Below are 19,908 nucleotides of genomic sequence, written 5' to 3'. Positions count from 1 at the left end.
CAGTGAGGACTTTTCTACTTGTGGCATCACGTCGGCCCTCAACATTTTCAGATTTTGAGCATTTTGAACTTTAGCTTTTCAGATTAAAGCTGTTCAACTTGTCTTAAAATAAATGGCCTTTGAATGTAGATCAACTAGGAATTTAGTAATTTACTTAGAAAAATCAGTATAAAGCAAGGGAGTAAGGCTAAAAAACAAACAAAAACAAACAAATAACCTAGAAGGGGATGATTCTTGCTGAAGGTTCTTCTTATCACACCACCCACCCAGGTCACATTGATTTGTCACCTGTCAGTGTGTGCTCCGCTGAAAAACACACGCTGTTCTAATAGACGTTTCTCTCAAATTCACTGTTACTGTTTCCATTGGGATAAAATTCCAAGCTGGAAGACTAAGAATTAAGAAATATACTATGATGATTTCAACAGCAAAATTACCTGGTGCGCTGTTCTAGAGAATGATGAATATTTATCAGAAAGAGCCTGCAGAAATTTAGAAGTCCTTGTATCAGGCTCTGTGGTCAAGCCCAGAAAATCTGGTGCAAAGAAACAATACAAAGAACTACCACTTTTTCCGTGCTTACTTGCGCCCAAGGCATTGTTGTATGTGCTTTATCTTATACTCTTAAGCATATGGCATGGGCACTATATTGTCTCCATTTCACAGATGTGTAACTGCAGGCACAGACAGACAAATAGCATGCTTCAGATGACAAAGGTAAGAGTGGGAAGCAAAGATTCAGGCCTCCATCTGCCCAATCCAGAGCCTGCTCATTTGCCACAGTGCTATGTAGCCTTCCAGAGAAGTGAGCCGGATGCTTTGTGAGGGGCAGAACATCAAAGCTCAGTTCTGGAACTAGTTTGAATAAAACTAGGACAGAATTACCTAGTGGGTCAGACAAAGAATCCATAAGACCCATTCAACCTTCTCCAATAAAGGAACTCTTGGTTCTGACCAAGAGTTCTGTTGTGACAAAGCATGACTCTTCTCTGTGACAGCACTCTGAAAAAGAAAGGCTCTAGTAACCACATATTTCAAGCACCCTCAATGACTATCATGACTCCCTCATTTGTCATGATGGGCAGACTCTGCAGAAATGTAGGGAGACAACAGAACATATTTGTTGAAAAATTAGTAAGCAAAAATGGTGAGGGTTAGAGAAAACTGAAGAATCTGGAGGATAAGTGTACAAAATAAGCTCAAAATAGTAGTCAACATAAAGCCAGTAAAGAGAATAAAAAAAGAGATATCTTTGCAGAAAAATGATGAGAATTTATTTTAATTCATTAAAACTCATAACATATATTAAGTGCGTTCTCTGTGTCAGGCACCACTAGGCTTAGTACTAAGAATAAGTAAATGAACACATAATCCTTACACCCAAAGGATTTATAACCAAATAATTGATATACAGAAACATAACTGACTATATCAAGAGAAGAGCAGCATTTTTCTTTTTGAGAATCCAAGGAAGAAAGTAAAAATACCTGGAAGATTAAAGATAGTGTGTACCTTAATGTGTTTCTTTCATCTAGTTCCAGGGATTTTGGGGTTTTATCCAGGATAAAACATGAAGCTTTACACGAGATTGGCATGAGGTTCTGGACTGAATTAGATGCTTGGGAAGGTGGCATTTTTGTCTGATCTATGTACATATAACTGAGAATACAGCATAGAATTTTACTTGCTTGTTTTTTCAAGCACTAGATACTTTTCTTTTAAATGTCCTCATAATGTGAACATAAATTTCTAAAGCAGATAAAAGTACTAGTTTATTTAACATGAATTGAATCAATAAACCTAGTCAATAAGACACAGTGTATTATTTTATTTACCACCAAAAATTGAAATCCTGGTTTATGAATGACACTTACAGGCCTTAAGACAATTATTATTTTTTTGCATTAAATATTGAGGAGATCATAATTCACAACACTACCCTCAAACCCAGAAGACTATAATTAAGTTATTCTAAAAACATGAAAATAAAGTAAGAAATTTTTAATTAAAAAATTTAACTTGAAATACTACCAGTTACTACCAAGTGTTCACATTTATTCTCATGAATATAAATATCAGACAAGAAGCACTTATAACCTGAAAGTAGCATTAGACTTTTTCTAATGTGATATTATTATTAAATCATATATTCTGTATTTTCATATAACTATTAACTTCGTGCCAAGACCTAGCTGTTAGCTTATAGGTACTTGAGAGCCTTGCTTGGTATTTAATTGTACACATGGGTTACTAAAGCTCACCTACTGGTGCCATTTTGTTAGGTTCAGCTAATTTTTTCTAATTTTCAATGTATATTATAATTTTTAAAAATATGCACTGAATATTGTAGGGGAACATATGGAGGTCTACACAAATAATAATAATATAGTCCAGTTAGCAATAGTTAACATATTAGAAATTTGAAAATTAACATTGGCTTAAAATACATGAGTCCATATTGTTGTTTTTCTATTAAATATTTTAATCTGTGAAGTTAAATTTAAAAAATACAAGTTCATAGACACGCTAATGCACTTGATATTTTATAGGGATAAAACTTCCTCCTGTTACAGTCAAAATGGCTAAAATGAATTCCTTTATCAGTAAATATTTTTGGAAGATGAAGAGATATTTTTTGAAAATTTGAAGAAAGAAGTATTAGGACAAGTTATTCAGTGTGGAAAGTTTTCTGTAAAGCTGGTAAATAAAACATATGTTTCTAATACATCTCAAATTAAGATATTTGCTAAATTCTGTTTTAAAATATTGAAATGCATATACAAATTTTTTTTCCTGAGCAATAAAGGAAGTATAACAGAGGAAATATGTTTTTTAAAAAATAAATGTCTTTGGTAAAAACAATGGGAGGGATACCATGGGGTGAAATGCCGGATATAGATGAAGGGGGAATGGAGGCAGCAAAGCACCTGGTTATGTATGCACCTATGCAACAACCCTGCATGGCCTGCACACGTACCCCAGAACCTAAAGTAAAATTTAAAAAAACGTCTTTGGTAAAAACAATGTTTTATGGAAAATAATACAAATTAATCACTGATGAAAATTAGAGAGACTGTGCAAGAATGAATCTCTTCTATAATAACATTTTTTTTCATGGTTAAGCTGCTTGGTTTAATTTTTTAGCACTCGGAAAAAACATGTACAGTAGTTTGAACACTCAGTCTTTGCAAACCTCCACTGAGGTCGAAGATTTCATTCATACGTATAAAATTAGTTTACAAATTGTTTTGGCAGTTTCATCTTAGTAACCCATTTTATCCTGTTGCCATTGTCCCAACCATTGAAAAAGTTTACAATAATTTACATAGAAATATTTTCAAAGTGTTTCAGAACAGTGATTGTTCTCTGGGATATATACAGATGGCCTATACAATGTATGTACAGGTGGTATGCACTATAGCACAAGTTTCATTGCTGGAATATGGTTTTCTAGGGAAAGTGTGTATTTGGCCAGAGGTGGCAATACTGTCTAGAAATTCAAGGGTACCGATACTTGGTAACCATATCCAAAGCTGAAGTAGAATGTGGACAAGAATATTTACAAAAGTAATATAAAAACGGTAAAGTACACAAGCTTGATCCACGGAAAGGTATCTTGATGTTCTTCCAGAGGAGAGGAAGAAAAAGACTTCAGCTCATGGCTCAGTTACCATTCCGACGGGGTTATTACTGGTTTAGACCTCAAAGGTCAAGACTCATCTCAGAAGTCAAGTTAGATCATCATCTGTGCTTACAACTGATATTGCTGGGTACGTGTGTCCAACAGAAGCACTGTGTCTACCGATGTCTGTGGAGAGGTCCTCTTCAGTGGTTTTTAAGTACACGGGATTGTCAAAGTTCATGCTTTTCATATTCCTGTGTTGCCAGTTCTGCCATATCAAGTAGCCACCTACTGCTGCCGTCACTAAGAGCAAGAGAGGAAGAATGGCCCATGCAGCAGAAGTCCCTTCTGGGGGAACACTGACCTCTGAGACTGCTGTGGTCACATGGATCCTTTGGCAGTCTCAGCCGTTTTCCTCTAGATTGTACCCATTGGGACAGGAACAGGTGTATTTTGGAGAGTGATTGTTAATCTGTGGTGCTGGCAGGCATAGGTATTCACATCCTCCATTCTCCATGTCTTCTTCACACCAGTTTTTACCTGATGGCTGTACAAGTTCATGAGAGACAATGATGTCTTGGCATCATTAAGGTTGTTAACTAGAGTGGCTAGCTCTGATCCAGTGAATTTACTGGCTCCATAGACTGCTTCATTTTCCCCGTCTATCCAGTAGACACGATCCTCAAATATTGTTAGTGCAAGAGGATGAGCTAGGAACTCCAGAGACGTTAGGACTATCCTACGATCTGGGTCATTCAAGTCCACTCTGGATAACATGTGCAACTTAAAATTAAGCCAATAGAGGTGGTTTTTTATAAGGTCTAGTGTAATTCTGTTAGGCCAGTGGATGTCTATCAAATCCATTCATTCCTGCTTTTTCTATTTTAGCTGGTTCACCCCAGTCTGATCAGTAAACAAAGCCAGAGAGTGAATCCACAGCTATGCAGGCAGGCTCTCCCAAGTCAGTGTTAAACAGGAACATCCTCTTGGTTCCATCTAGAGTAGCTGCTGAAATAGTCTTAGAAGCTGCATCAGTCCAGTAGATGGTCTTGTACACCCAATCAACAGCAGTAGCTACAGGATTATAGACACTGTCGATCATTTTAACATGTCTACCGACCTTGTCATCAATTGAGGCACTAAAGATGGCCTTTTGGCTTAGATCAGCCCAGAACAGTTTCTGAGCAGTAATGTCAGCATGGAGAGCCACAGTGTTTGTTAGCTGTTCAACTAGTTGGATATATTCTTTCCTCTCTAAGCCAATCTTCCTGATGTCTCTTCAATTAGTAAAGATCAGACTTGGCTCTTTGCCTGCTGCCCAGAACCTCCTCAAGGAGGTGGCTAACCTCTACAACATCCAGATCCTGCGACTCCCCAAGGCGCTGCGTGAGATGAGCTGGCTCGACTACTTCATCCTTGGAGGAAACGAGCAGGCCCTGGAAGAGGCAGCAACAGCTGACCTGGATGTCACCGGAATAAACAAACTAACAGCAGAAGCTATTCAGACACCCCTGAAATCTGCCAAAACAGGAAAGGTAATGCAACTAGATAAAATGATAGTAGAAAAGAAGAAGAAGAAAAAAATAAACATAAGAATCTTCAAACTGCAAGAGTCAAAAGGTGTCCTCCATCCAAGAAGAGAACTCAGTCCATACAAGGAAAAGGCAAAAGGAAAAGGTCAAGCCATGCTAACGCTGTTACCCCAGCCGTGGGTCGATTGGATGTGTCTATGGTCAAACCAACTCCAAGTCTGACATCTAGATTTGACTCAAGGGTCTTCAAGACCCCTGGCCTGCACACTCCAGCAGCAGGAGAGCAGATTTACCACATCTCAGGGAATGGCAGCCCTCTTGCAGGCAGCAAAGAGATCTTCCTCACTGTGCCAGTGAGCAGCGGAGAGAGCCTGCAGTTATTGGCCAGTGACTTGCAGAGGCACAGTGTTGCTCAGCTGGATCCAGAGGCCTTGGGAAACACTAAGAAGCTCTCTAATCATCTCACCAAAATCTGCAGCAGCATACGGAACCACAAATGAGAAGCCGAAGTTGACAGGATGGACTTTTAGTGGGCACCTCTGGGACCCTGAAGAGACTTCTTCCCTTCAGGCTTATTGTTTGAGTGTTAAGTTCCAGAGCAAGGACCCATGTTGCACTGGGGTAATTCAGGAATTCAGACATGCTCTTCCCACACCAGTTAGGTAGAGCTGTGCTGTTCAGCCCCCCATTTCAGCCGACCCCAGCCATTGCATGCTGGGTCCATGCCATGGAAGCTTCCCGTCATTCTCCTAGCTGAATCCTCCCTGCCCTCTGAGCTGCTGCCTTCTGCCTCCTGTAACTCGGCATCCTCTTCACCCTGCCCTCCCTGCAGTTGAAGGGGCACAGAAGAACCCTGTGTTCTCAGGAAGACTGCCTTCACCACCCCTACCCAGAGAACTTCTGCATCTGGTATCTCTGCTCTCTATGCTTGAGACTGGGAGGTTTAGGCCCAGATAAATGAGCTCTGGGCCATGAGAGGGCAGATCCAGAAAGTTGGGGGAGTGGTACAGATTAGCAGAACAGGACAGTTGGCAGCAGTGACCTCAGCAGGGGACATGCCCGTCTCCCCTCCCGGACTCATCACACCTCCCCCTCCTAGCCCTCTTCTTCCTCCTCTTCGTCTTCCTCCTATGGGAGGTGCTAAATGGGACTTTGGGGTCTTTCACCTGCTGTGCCCAGTAGTTCTTTTGAAATCCACTTGTGGAACAGTGTTTTATGTTTATCCTGTTTACTGGAGACCAAATACTAGTTTGGAGACAACTTCCATGTCTTGCTCTTCAACCTCCCCAGTTAATGGGAATTTGGATAAGGGAATTGTAGGGCTTAGATTCTGGGGGTTTTATGTGATTGTCCATAGAATAACTGTCTCTAAGCTGTCCATGGTCCAGTGGTCAGCTTGGAGACAGTTATCCTATGGACAGTCACTTCAGAGAGCACTTCTCTCTTATGGAGCTCATGGGCACAGGGGCGGGTGTGACTTGCATGGTGGTCTCATTCCATGTGTGCCTGTGCCTGGGGCATGGGCTTTGTTAAATGGAGTCAGCAGTGAGGTCTTCATGCTCCAGCCAGCCTCTCTGCCCTGGAGAATCATGCACTGTGTTCTAAGAACTTGAGAACTAGAGTCCTCACCCCCAGGCTTAAGGACGCATGGCTTTCTCATGTAGGGATCTTTGTGGTAGTTACTATTTTGCAACAAGACCGTTTTGGTAAATTCCTGTTCAAGTTGTATTCTTTTAAGTTCTTTTATTCTCCTTTCCCTGAGATTTTTGTATGTATAGTTCTTCTGAGTAGTGGTATCTCTAAGCTGATTGTTCTAGTCAGAGCTGGTACCTGCTTTCCATAAATTCTGGTTTTGTGAAGAAAAAAAAAAAATTGTTGGCTAATGATTGTGGCAAGAATTTGAAGCCAGAAAATGCAGAAAAGTGATATAGTATGTTATTGATGCAGTTAATTTAATTAAAATAAGACTTCCTTGATAATTGTAAAAGACATTTACTAATAGTTTGTAATCATGCTCAGAATTTTAATGAAAATTTGCTGTACTCAGATATTTACTATTTGCCTTCTGGAATTCATGTGGTGCTAAACTCAAAGATAAGTCACACTTTTTTTTTTTTTTTTTTTTTTTTTTTTAACAGCAGCAACAAACAAGTATTCCAAATTTGCTGACATTTTCTGGGTGGACAGTAAGTTCTCAGTCACATGCTACTTAGCTTAACATTTTACAACATAGATATTTCATCTATCCTTTTATAGCAAAAATACTATTTGATTGATATTTGACAGAGACCTCCTTTTGGTATGTAACTTGTACAAAGTAAAGATAATTTTTAAATGAATATTTAGAAACATTTTCACCAATTATTTGAGTATTTGATTTTGTAACTAAAGGTCCATTTGTCAATACACCATTTTCCCAATCTCCATGTTTCAAATATGTGGAAGCAAACTTTTAATAATTATTTTAGAAGCAAAATTTCTAGGTCTTCCAAATAAGCGTTTTAGTGAATTCTAAACTGTTGAACATAGCAAATGTAAGACAATTAAATTAGTTTGAAAAAAAAAATGACATCAAAGAACATGGAAATCAGCCAGCCACATTTCAACAAAAGCTTTTGTATCATAGTATGGATATTTACTCATTATAGTTAACAAATTAATTCTTTCACTTGAATTAATATTTTACAAGGCAGCTGTGTCAATTACATCACACAAGTTGTTTGTTTCCCATGCATATAAAAGTGATGTTTAGATTAGACTGTAGTCCATTAAGTGTGCAGTGGCATTATGTCTAATAACATGTGTATGTACCTTAATTTAAAAAATAATTGTCAAAAATTGCTGACAATCATCAGAGCCTTCAGCAGGTCGTAATCTTTTTGCAGGTGGAGGGTCTTGCCTCAATGTTGATAGCTATTGACTGATCAGAGTGGTGGTTGATACAAATCAAGGTTGCTGTAACAATTTATTAAAAGGAGGCAGTGATAAAGTTTGCCACATCAATTGATGCTTTCTTTCATGAAAGATTTCTTTGTAGCATGACCATCATTAATGGTCACTTCATTTTAAAATATGAAGGTTTGCAAGCTAAATACAAGGTCCAGAAACAAATCTAGGCAAGAATTAATTTCAACACAAAATATAGAGATGCATAGGGATGAATAACATGAAAACCTTTTAAGGCCTTCTTTATTTAAGTTAATGACCAATGCTTGGGTTTCTAAGTATTTTGAAAAATAAAGAAAGGTTGAGTGGGACTTACCAACTAAGAAAAATAAGATCATGCATTCAATTTTGTGTCATCTTAAATTCAAATGATTATTAAAGCAGTTATGACTGAAAGGCCATACCATTGCATGAAGCAGTTATGACTGAAAGGCCATCCTATTGCATGAAACAGTTATGACTGAAAGGCCGTCCCATTGCATGAAACAATTATGACTGAAAGGCCGTCCCATTGCATGAAGCAGTTATGACTGAAAGGCCGTCCCATTGCATGAAGCAGTTATGACTGAAAGGCCGTCCTATTGCATGAAGCAGTTATGACTGAAAGGCCGTCCCATTGCATAGCACATTACTGTGATTGATTCTGCACAGTCTCTGTGGCCCTCCCATTGATTTTCCTCAATCATCTCACAGTGGATGATTTCTGTTTGGCCTACTACTTGCTAATTATTTATGAATTTCTGCTTTTATTGCTACCATCATTTGTTTAATGGAATCTACACAGTGGAGAGATTTTGCTCTGTTTATCATAGTACTCTGAATTGTAAATAATGGATTCAGAGAAGAAAAATGTCATGTTCAAGTGAGCATATGAACTGCCTCATTTGAAGATACCGTTTAATACAGTGAAGAAACTGGGAGAATCAAAATGAATCAGAAGTAGAGTCACGTGTGTGTGTGTGTGTGTGTGTGTGTGTGTGTGTGTATGAGATAGAGACAATAATCAGAAAAGCCTAGAAGACACTGTGGATGACAGTAATGAGTGTATGAGAAGAGGAAACTGGCATAAATATAAGGGGAGAAAGTTAAATGTTTCTAATACGTCTACCTGGTTGAAATCATAACAGATAATCCACCTTGAATATTAATATTTAATTGCTCTAAAGGGACTACTGCAAAAGATAAGGGCAGTTTCTTTCAGAGCAGACAGTCGTTTGATGCAGTCTTCTCTCTTCTCCCAAAATAACTAGCAAAGGAAAAGTGGAGGGAGCTCACTTCCGGCACTAGCTGTTGGTGATCTTACCCATGAGAGCCAATCCTGCCAGAAATTTACTCTGATCCCAATATTGACAGCTGTGTACTCCTCTGTATTTCAACTCTTCCTTACCGATCCGTTTCTTAGTCACAGTGTTTGCTGTTCTTTCCAGTGCTAATCACTGAATTCTCTTTACTACCTTCATGCTCTATCAGTTATCATTGCAACTTCTGTAATAGAATCTACAACTTCTCGGTGTCCACTACCCCTTGATTACATAAACATGCTCAAGTTTATGTCATCAAGTTGTGCAATCTCCTGTCTTAAATGTTACTGCAGAAAACAGAAAACCTTCCTTGACTTCATGCTCCCCATTATATAATAGTCATTCATTTGTTCTTTTATTCAACAAACTTTGTTTTGCAAACCTTTTGTGGTCCAGGCATTGTTCCACAGTATGGAATTATAGACTCACAGAACAATCAACATGCAGATGTGCAAGGAAATGGAAGGTAATTAAGAAGGATAAGAAAAATAAAAGATACACATGTTAATAGGACAATTGGGTTATCAGTGAATGAGATATATGCTAAACAAATAGTGCTGTCCTAATCTGGGATCAGTGTGCTCCTGGCACTCACTAGCTCCACAGATAGTGTCATGACCTTCAAATCCAAAAGGAGTTTTGACATGGTTGAAAAACAGAAATAAGTCCAGTGTGGGTGAAAGAAGTTCATAATGGGGAACATGAGAAAAGTCAGAGGATAGCAGGAGCCAAATCACATGGGACCTTGTAACATAGGACCTGTGGGGTATGGAGTGTTGCTTCTATTTAAAGTATAAATGGGAAGACATAGGAGGATTTTAAAGAGGAAAGTGTCAGATGACCTAATTAGGTCTTTTAGCCATTTCTTCAGACGTTTTGGGGGGATGGAGACCAAGGAAAGAATAGAAACAGGAAAACCAAGTAGAAGACCTCAGAGGTTTTAGGAGACTAGAGATAAAATTTCTGTGTTTCTATTATTAAGGTAAGTGTAGACAAGTGTAAGGTTTCAAATGTGTTTTTGATTTAAAATTATCATCTTGAAGAGGTAGGTATTAAATATAATGGAAATCTAGGAATTAATTAGAACTCTTAAGTAACTGGGTACATATTAATAACTATGCTTGTGACTGAGATGCCGAAGTATGGGTGAGGAACAAGTGTAAGGAAGAACCAAGAGATGTGTTCACGCTTGCTAAATGTCAAGCAATTAGTTATATAATTCTGGAATTTGAGGGAATACTCAAGTCTGGACTTTGAAAGTCAGAGTAAATATTTAAACTGAAAGATCCTAAAATATATGAGAATCTGTAGGAAAAAAAAAAAGAAAGAAAACCATCAACAGAGAGAGATCCCAAAGCAGAGCTCTGGGACCTATCACATTTATAGAGGAGGAAAGGAAAGCAGTGTGAGAAAAATGGAGAAGTGGTACCATAGAACAGGAAAGGATGGTTAATAGGCAAAACTGTCAATCAAGTTGGATCCTGCCGAGAGGACGAGTAAAATGGGATGTAACGTATGGCTAATGTATTTGGAAAATTGAGAGTCACTGGTGTCCTTGAGAAGAGTAAAATCATTCCAGTAACGGATAGGTTATGTCAGGTGGAGTGAGTACAAGAAAACTGGGAAGGAAGAAGGAGGTGGAGATGATGATTACAGCTCTTTTATTAAATTTTGCTGCGAAGGAATCAGCTTAGTTTATACAGCTGCTATCTCGATATCATCATTGTCAATAGAGCTTAGTGCAGTCACTTCCACTAAGACACTTTCGAATGGCCTTTAGATGCATTACCTTCATGAGCTTACATACTAAAGTTTTCTTAATTTTGATTTATTAGGTTTAGTTTCTATAACATAGAGAAAATTATTAATTTCAAGCTACAAGTAGATAAGAAAAATATTGGTTAAAGAAAATATTTAAGTGTGACTTAATTGTGATATAAAAGCGATTTAACCCCGAATTTAAGGAAAATGATTAAACTATCATTAGATGGTTAACCACTGCTATTTCAATGTTGATTCATTCAATAATAACTTTAAGCGTAAAAACTGAATTTGTATTCATCGTCACTGTAATGTGAAACTTAGGAGAAATGAGTTAATTTGAAGTATCTCTATTCCAAAAATGTTAACCTCTATAGAATTGAAACCTAAACTGATATCCAATAAAGGCTGTCTCTGTGCTCAGTGGTACCAATTTTGAGCTTCTGCAAAAACTATAACATATTGCACATTTTAGTATGGGAATGCTGTACAAAATCTGCCACCTGCTATTCCTATTACTGATTTTCTTAATTTTTCCAAGAATTATTAACATTTGGCTGCATGTTTATGAACTTTCAAAAGTTTATAAAACTTTTAGCCACGCGGGTCCTTTTGACTAATGTAAGTCATTGCCAATTGCAATAAAAATTGGCTTAACTTACAGAGTTCCCTTATAAAAGGAGCCATGTAGAACCCTATGATAAGTCAAGTTTTATGACGTTCCTTCTAGAATTTTAACTATAGAGTTTTCTTTCTTTATTATGGGATACAATTTATATTAATGTCTAGTATCTTTGTCTCTAAATGATAAGGTATGTATTAGAATTAAGCATTTCAGGACCTGTCAAAATTTAAATGATTTATATAAATACTGTATTTCTTGATGAAGTTATACATTAAAATCTTAAATTAACCCACCGTTTTTAATAAATGCTTAATAGATGTTCTAAGGAGAGGAACTTTTGGACTGTAACATGAATTTTAAATTTAATTTAATAAGGTAAATGCATGTACTAAGTGTTCTTTAAGCAGAAGCAGTTTAAAAATTGAGTTCTTTTTTAGTAGTACCTTAAATATGTCACTAAAATAATTCTTTCTTAATAGGGTACCCATATTTTATAAAATAGGGTTAGATTATTTTCTTGAAAGAAATAGGCACTTTTTAATGATCATAAAGCTTACAACTCATGCTTTTTGCATGATAAGAACTGTGAAAACCTAATGAAGTAAATTTTAGCTTAAGTGCAATGTACCGAGTTATTACTGCATCACTGTCAACCCATTTTACATTGGAAAAGAAGATGCTAATTTTGCTCTGCCAATTATATTTACATGCTTTCTTTAAGATAGAACATTTAAGAATGAGTCTTGCTTTTTAGAGTACTTCATAACAAACAAGAGTCCAAAATACTGGGTCATTAATTGAAAAGATATATAATGCAGATTGAGATATTTTAACAAACAGTTAAAATTTGGCCTTCCTGCCCAATATGTTAAAATTCTCAGTGCAAGGGGTCTCAAATCAATAATTTGTATGAATTCAGTATGACAATTAGGATGAGTCTTAAAGACATTGAATCTATGAAAATAAAACAGCTATTCGCCTTAAGATTTATTGAAGATTTTATTTTGTTTGTCCAAAGTAAACAAATGAATTCCAATACCATACACAAAATAATAGATATTATGGAATATTATTTAAGGTCTTAAACATACCATTTTTACATATCAAATCTCAAATAACTGAAGAATTAATGATTCAGTCAGCAACCAACATAATGAAATAAGCTACAAAGACACCTTAAAGAATAGTAACTGTCTCTAGGTGGCACAATATAATACAGGAATGTAACCAGCTAGCAAGTAACCTGCTGTTTAGCTGCTCTGCCCACTCCAGCCTCCAGAATTCTGGTCACAGTTCTCAGCTGATTTAACTAATTTAAATATTATTCTAAGCTATATAAGAAAACACATTAACTTAGAATTTTACAAGGACAATAAAAAGAATTCTTAGGAAAAATTATGATCACACCATAGAACTAGTCATATTAAGCATTAAAATCTACAACGCATTATAAATATGGCTGGACATGGTGGCTCTCACCTGTAATCACAGCACTTTGGGAGGCCAAGGCAGTAGGATCACTTGAGCTCATGAGTTCAAGACCAACCTGGGCAACATGGCAGAACCCCGTCTCTACTGTAAATTAAAAAATTTAGCCCAGCATGGTGGTGTCCACCTGTAGTCCCAGCTACTCTGAGGGCTGAGGAGGGAGGATCACTTGAGTCCAGGAGATGGTTACAGTGAGCACTCATCGTGCCACTGCACTCCAGCCTGGGTGGCAGAGCAAGACCCTATCTCTAAAACAAGAACGAAACAACAAAACAATAATATGCAGCATTGTCCTAGGCATCATATCAAATTTTTCATTACTAGAGACTGTATAGAACATTTACACATTTTAGACAGGAGGTGAGCTATTATATAATAAAACACGCAATGAAATTTTAGGAGCTTCCATGTTAAAAAGTGCTACTATTTTCCTCACGCATTAGTTCAATTTAGGGCATATGGATTAGGGTCAAGGTGGAGGGGAGGGTTTAGCTCTCTGATTTATTCACAGACACATCTAGTGCCACTGCCATCCACCCAGTAACACCTGAGAGTTCCCCGCTGTCTTTTGTGAATGCAGCCAGTGGAGTAAGAAAAAGAGAAAACATGAAGAATGGCATTGAAGTTTTTTTGTTTTGTTTTGTTTTTGTTTTTCCAGCTCAGAAAGTAGAATACATACTTCCAGCCAATTATATTGGTTAGAACTCCCTCCTGTGGCCTCAAACAAGTATATAGGAGCCTGGGAAATGCAGTCTAGCTGCATACCAAAGAGGATAAGGGCTTGATAAGCCCAAGGCATTATCTCTAACATTCAAAGTTTCTATTTTAAGTAATATATTTGGGTTGAGTTCTTTATTTTTCCTATGTCAACACCATTTTCACGCCCTCGTGTGTGAATAAATGCCTTCCACCATACTTTCTTAAGATCTCACACATCTGCACATTTCTGTATGTCTCTCCTATTGCTACCTTATTTCAGGGTCTTACTCTTTCTAATTGAGATTGATGAATCATCATATAAAAGATGATCTTCCCCTGAATGTTTTCCAGGGATCTCCATATAGATTCCCAAGTGATCTTTTAAAAAGCACACATGATCCTGTCACTTTCTGCTTAAATCCTTCAATGGTTATCTTCCTCTATAGCAAAAGCCCAAATACCGAGCAGGTAATACAAAGACCTAAATCCTTAGCACAAATATGACAGAAATTGAAGTTTCTAATATCAAGGCTTTCATTCTGGTTGTAGAGTCTTTCTTGTTGTACCACATCTTAGATGTTGAAACTTGGCAGATTTTCCTGAAACCAAAGCCTATACTCTTTTCCTACTGTGACAGGTGATAAGTTCCTGTGAGCCATCCATAATCTCATTGATCTCAAGGAATCATACCCATGTGATAAAAGATTAATATTTAGTAAGAATATTGTTACAATGGGGATTTTGGCTACCTAAAACTAAATAATACATGCTTCGATATTGAATAAATCACTAGTTTTAAGATATATTACCTTTACTGTATTGCTACAATGAATATATATATTTAAAATATAGAGGTATAAAAACATATATATTTCATTGTATGCAATCCAATAAAAATAGTACACTAAATATATACATATAAGTGTGCATATATTCATATAGATACGTTTATAAAGATAAATATGTATACATATGCATCTTTTTGTATATAAAGATACATACAGTGTATGTCTGTATAATTACAGACACAAAATTAGACCTTGTGATCACCTTCTTCAGATCTTGCCAGAAATGAGTGCCTTATACCACATGCTCTGCCTTGCTTCAGTTCAAGAACCATTCCTCAAACTCTTCTGCTCCTATTCCAGGTAATGCTAGGATTCCATTGCCTCTGTTGACAATGAAGACTGACATTCTGTGAGCACTGATGTCCACTCACAGTGATCAGGGCAGGTGTTGCCTCTCTGGCATCCTGAGGGAAGGATACACTGCCACTTTTATATTATGTTTTGTCACGAATTATGTTGTCCTAAGGGTAGGAGTGATATGGTTATCATTTCACACAGTCCAACTGAGATCAGCTTGACATTTTTCATTTTAAAGTAATCAGATTTAGACATGGGATAGTATAGTGTCATTAAGTTATCTGTTAACTCTTGTACCTCCCCAGATGCACTTGAGAGAATTTTATATGGTTGCTTCTTTTTCTCACCCTGAGGCTGCCTCTAATTAAAGGCAGGTGGCTCATCCCCTATATCCATATATCCAGCCTGCAAATAAAAATGTATCACTGACTTCTGAAGGAAAGAGGAGGTTTCTATTATCCAGTTTCCTAAGTCCTCATTTTATTCCTCAGAAGTGACACAAATGACAGTTTCTTTTGGGGAGACCCATGTCCACAGGGCTGTAGTTTAGCTCTTTGACCTCAGTAAGACAACCGTACACATAACTCCAACATTCATTCATTAATTCAATGTATATAGCATACCAACCATGAAATAGACATTGATGATTATTACAATCATGAAAAAAAACTGTCTGATCTCATTGAACTTATTTTCTAAGAGGAGTAGATGACTGTAAATAAAAATATTTCATGTAATAGATTTGGATGAAAGAACAAAGATGATGCAAGTGGCTTCTAATTTATGGAACAGTCAAAATAGTCAGTATAATATCCAAATGTAGGTCACTAAATCCCAAAGAAATAGAAAACGCTGTATGTGACACCAAATACGATTGCTGCAGGCTGGCACCAGTTCTTTTTATCACTTATCAGAGGATCCCCAAGAAGACTGCAGTCTAATCTCTTTCCTCTTCATTTTATAACCTCTAAATCTGGCTTATTCAGGGATTGGTAAAATTATGGTAATACAGCATGAACTGCATGAAGATTCAGTTATCTTCACTGGGGTTTCAGATCCAAACTTCTCCATTGCTTATTTATGTTTTCAAGAGTGGTTATTTAATATTCTCGTTTCACTTTCCTTTAGGACCCAATAAACTAATTTACTTGTAAAATGCAGCATCTTTTGCAAAATGAACGAACATATAAAAAACAGCATTATAAACAATCAAAACAATGTGGGTTTAGGTAGATCCTAAGTGGCAGTTTTATTAAGCTGACATTTTCCTTTTTTGAACCACTTTTCTTTGGAAAGTACTAACATAATCCCTTCTATATGACCGTCTCATTTTATGACAAATGATAGAATATTACTGCTTTTTTGAAAAAATATATTCTTCATTATAAATGCAATTTTAAAAAGTTGGCTCATTTCTTCTTGATATTTAGTATAAAATGGGAATTTTTTTCAATTTTATTACAGAATCTAATGGAAAAAAATTTAATATGCAAATAATTACCTTAACAGTACTTTTTAAATAAAATATTTATGATGAAAATACATGTAAAAATTTGAAGTTATTTCCACCTTTATTTTATCTTACTACATGTTCTCATACCATAGGTTTTGTAAATTCATCTCTAAGCTAGCAACCATATCTTGATAAATCGTGAAATGTCCCTTTAATTCTCTTTTCCTAAATCTTCTAATTCTCTCTTTATTAACATTACCATCAGAACATTTCTTTACATTAATTGAGTTATTTATAATGGGAATATTCATTTACTTTTATTATTATTGTGTCTAAACATTCTATTGAAAGAAAGAAGCTAACAGATTATGCTGAAGGCAGCATAATATGGCTTTGAGTATTAAACATAACTTTTTTTTAGATAAGAGTGAGTTTTGGAACCTAAAACAGATATCTCCTCAGCCCCACGTCTTGGTTTAACATATGTTCAGCAGACATTCCAGTCCCATAGCGTTACATAGAGGGTAAATGTATGTTTGAAAAGATCTCATTGGTGGGCTTCCATCAGAAGAACTACATTCTGGTATGAAAGCCATTGCTTTATGAGAGCAAAAGGATTAGACAGAGAAAAGTAGGATTAAAGGGAATTCATGATGGGGGGGGGCAGTCAGCTTTTTTATTTCTTTATTTTTATTATAGGAACCACATCTATTTTAGGGTCCTTGGAGAATATTTAACATTGGAACTGTTTATGTTACTAATAAAACTTTTATACAGATTAGATTTGGAATTCAAAAACCTAACTAAGGGTGTGAGTTTTCTTCATAACAAACCCCTTTTCTCCAATACTACTTGGGTGCTGATACTAAATGACAGAAACAGACCTGGTAAGGTGGCTCATGCCTGCCATCCCAGCACTTTGGGAGGCTGAAATGAGAAGATCATTTGAGCCCATGAGTTCAAGACCAGCCTAGGCAATATAGTGAGATCTCATCTCTATAAAAAGTTAAAAAAAAATAGCTGAGCAGGGTGGCACCCTGTTGCCCCAGCTACTTGGGAGGCTGAGGTAGGATGATCACGTGAGTCTGGGAGGAAAATGGTTGCAGTGAACATACCGCTGCTCTCCAGCCTGGGCAGCAGAGTGCAACTCTGTCTCGATTAAACAAATGACAGAAGTCAGGCTTCCTTGAAATATGGTTTTGTCCTATGCAACTTTCTTCCTTTCTCAAGGCCTTTCACCTTGGAAGAATATACCTCTGCACCAAGCAGAGAACAGCGACAAAAAAGTTGGGCAAAGGAGGATGATGGCATGCAATCATTTATTTTATATGTGTTCTGCCTCATAACAGTAACTTCCTAGACTGTATTTTTCATACGTAACATTCTGCATGCATCCCACAGCCCTTAATGGAAGGAAGAATCATTACCAGGTTGTTTTTAAGGTGGAAAATGGAAATTTTAGTAAGGTAGGAAAATTCCCTAGACCTTTACTGCAAAATATTAATTCAAGTAGCTTTTAGTGAGTATTTCTTTCATATATGGAAAAATATAAGATTATGTGATGTATTCTCTGTGCTCAAAAAGCTCACAAGTAGTAGAAGAAACAAAATATGAATTAGACAGTAAAATGAAATGGTATAGAATTAAATTTTAGAAAGGGTTATATATTAAGATATAAAACAATTCATGAACAGTACAAGATAAAAATAATAAAATGTCAAAACATATAGTACAAGAAATAATAGCTAGAGGAGGATAGGAAAGAAGCAATAAATATATCCAAAGGTTTAAAGATGAAAGCCATATTCACTTTCAGTTATACTTCTGAAGATACCTGGGTAATCATTTCCTTGATCTTAGATTGAATCCTTCTGTGCTAGATTCTGGCCCACAAAGTCAAATGAGATCTTATCAGAGTTATAGTCAAAATTCATTAAATTGCAAAGAACCAGTACCCATTTAAATTAGGTTAGTTTCAAAGGCTTGCTTTGAATTACTCTGGGAAATGTCAGGAACTTCCATGGTCAGGAATGTGGCTGGGATTCATGGAGTCCTGAGGGGAGAAATGGAAACCAGTAAAGACATAGAGTGCTGTGGCTTCTCTCTTTGCTGTTTCTTCTCTGAGTCCACGTTTTTCACGTCTGCTTCTTTCTACTTTTATTTTTCTTTTATTGAGACAGAGTCTTGCTCTGTCACCCAGGCTGGAGTGCAATGGTGCGAACTCAGCTCCCTGCAACCTCCGCCTCCCAGGTTCAAGCAATTCTCCTGCCTCAGCCTCCAAGTAGCTGGGATTACAGGCTCATGCCACCATGCACAGCTAATTTTTGTAATTTTTTAATAGAGATGGGGTTTCACCATGTTGGATAGGCTGGTCTCAAACTCTTGACCTTGTGATGTGCCTGCCTCGGCCTCCCAAAGTGCTGGGATTATAATTAATCACCCTCTTCAGTGCTACCAAAACACCAAGGGTTCTGTTTAGGTCTTGCTGCTCACTACGCAGAAAGGCAATCGCTGAGACAGTGACTACTGCCAGGAAAGAAACTTTGATCAGGCTCTGCAGCCCAGGAGAGGGGAGCTCAGCCTCAGCTCCATCTCCTTGACTGGCTCAAACTCAGGGTTGATATACTGGGAAAGAACCGTAACAAAATGTAAGAAAACAGGAACAAGGGAGGGGTCCAGAAGTGATCACGATGAGTGAGGGTTCTGGCATCTCATTGGAGGCAGTGATTTGGTGAGTTTCTGTTCTTTAATGATTTTTGAGAGTCCTGAGAGTAAGTTCTCGAGGAAGGAACTCAAACAAATACGCATTTTAATCTTTAAGCCTAGAAGAGTTCATTTATGTTTATTAAAAATACTGTCTATGGGAATATTGGCTTGATTTCACATGATCCTGTTTGCCAGTAACTTACTTAGCACACAGCTTTCATTTGCCATAGAAATTTCAAACTAAAACACCTCATTCCCTTGCACTTGCATGTTAGAAATGGAGATGCCAAAGCATGGAGGCTGGAATTAATAGAGCGAGTTTGAGGACAAGACAAAAGCTCACCTCAGTAGAACAGTGTGAGCATTGATAATCATGATTATTTTAATAATATGTATTAAATTAAGATGCAAGCATGAAAAACTGTTTGCAAAAATTAGACAAGGAACAGATATATTTAATAGTGAATCTCTAGTATATGTTTTTCATGTAACATTAACTTACCAGAGTATTAATAGTTACCGGAAAAATGGATGAGTATTAAAATGTATTTGGGTATTTTTTTAACTGAATAGTGTTCAAGTTTATTGAGTGTGCATCATCTCCAAGCCTTTAATAAACTAATATGTAGC

At 36.9% G+C, this 19,908-nt stretch overlaps 1 protein-coding gene and 2 pseudogenes across 1 annotated transcript in view; 2 read left to right on the top strand and 1 right to left on the bottom strand.

The window, feature by feature from the left end:
* GPC5 (glypican 5) overlaps nt 1-19,908 on the top strand; it is a 1,393,669-nt gene that overhangs the window by 1,062,846 nt on the left and 310,915 nt on the right. The gene's annotated exons all lie outside the window — the stretch shown is intronic.
* On the bottom strand, nt 3,729-4,946 carry LOC110567711 (very low-density lipoprotein receptor-like; annotated as a pseudogene).
* On the top strand, nt 5,014-5,545 carry LOC105719978 (borealin-like; annotated as a pseudogene).

The sequence above is a fragment of the Aotus nancymaae genome, unplaced genomic scaffold (assembly GCF_030222135.1).
Source record: "Aotus nancymaae isolate 86718 unplaced genomic scaffold, 86718_ANA_hifiasm-v0.15.2.pri h1tg000048l, whole genome shotgun sequence".
In the NCBI taxonomy this organism is placed as follows: domain Eukaryota; kingdom Metazoa; phylum Chordata; class Mammalia; order Primates; family Aotidae; genus Aotus; species Aotus nancymaae.
The sequence above is the reverse complement of the archived record's forward strand: the minus strand, read 5'-3'. Positions and strand labels throughout refer to the sequence as shown.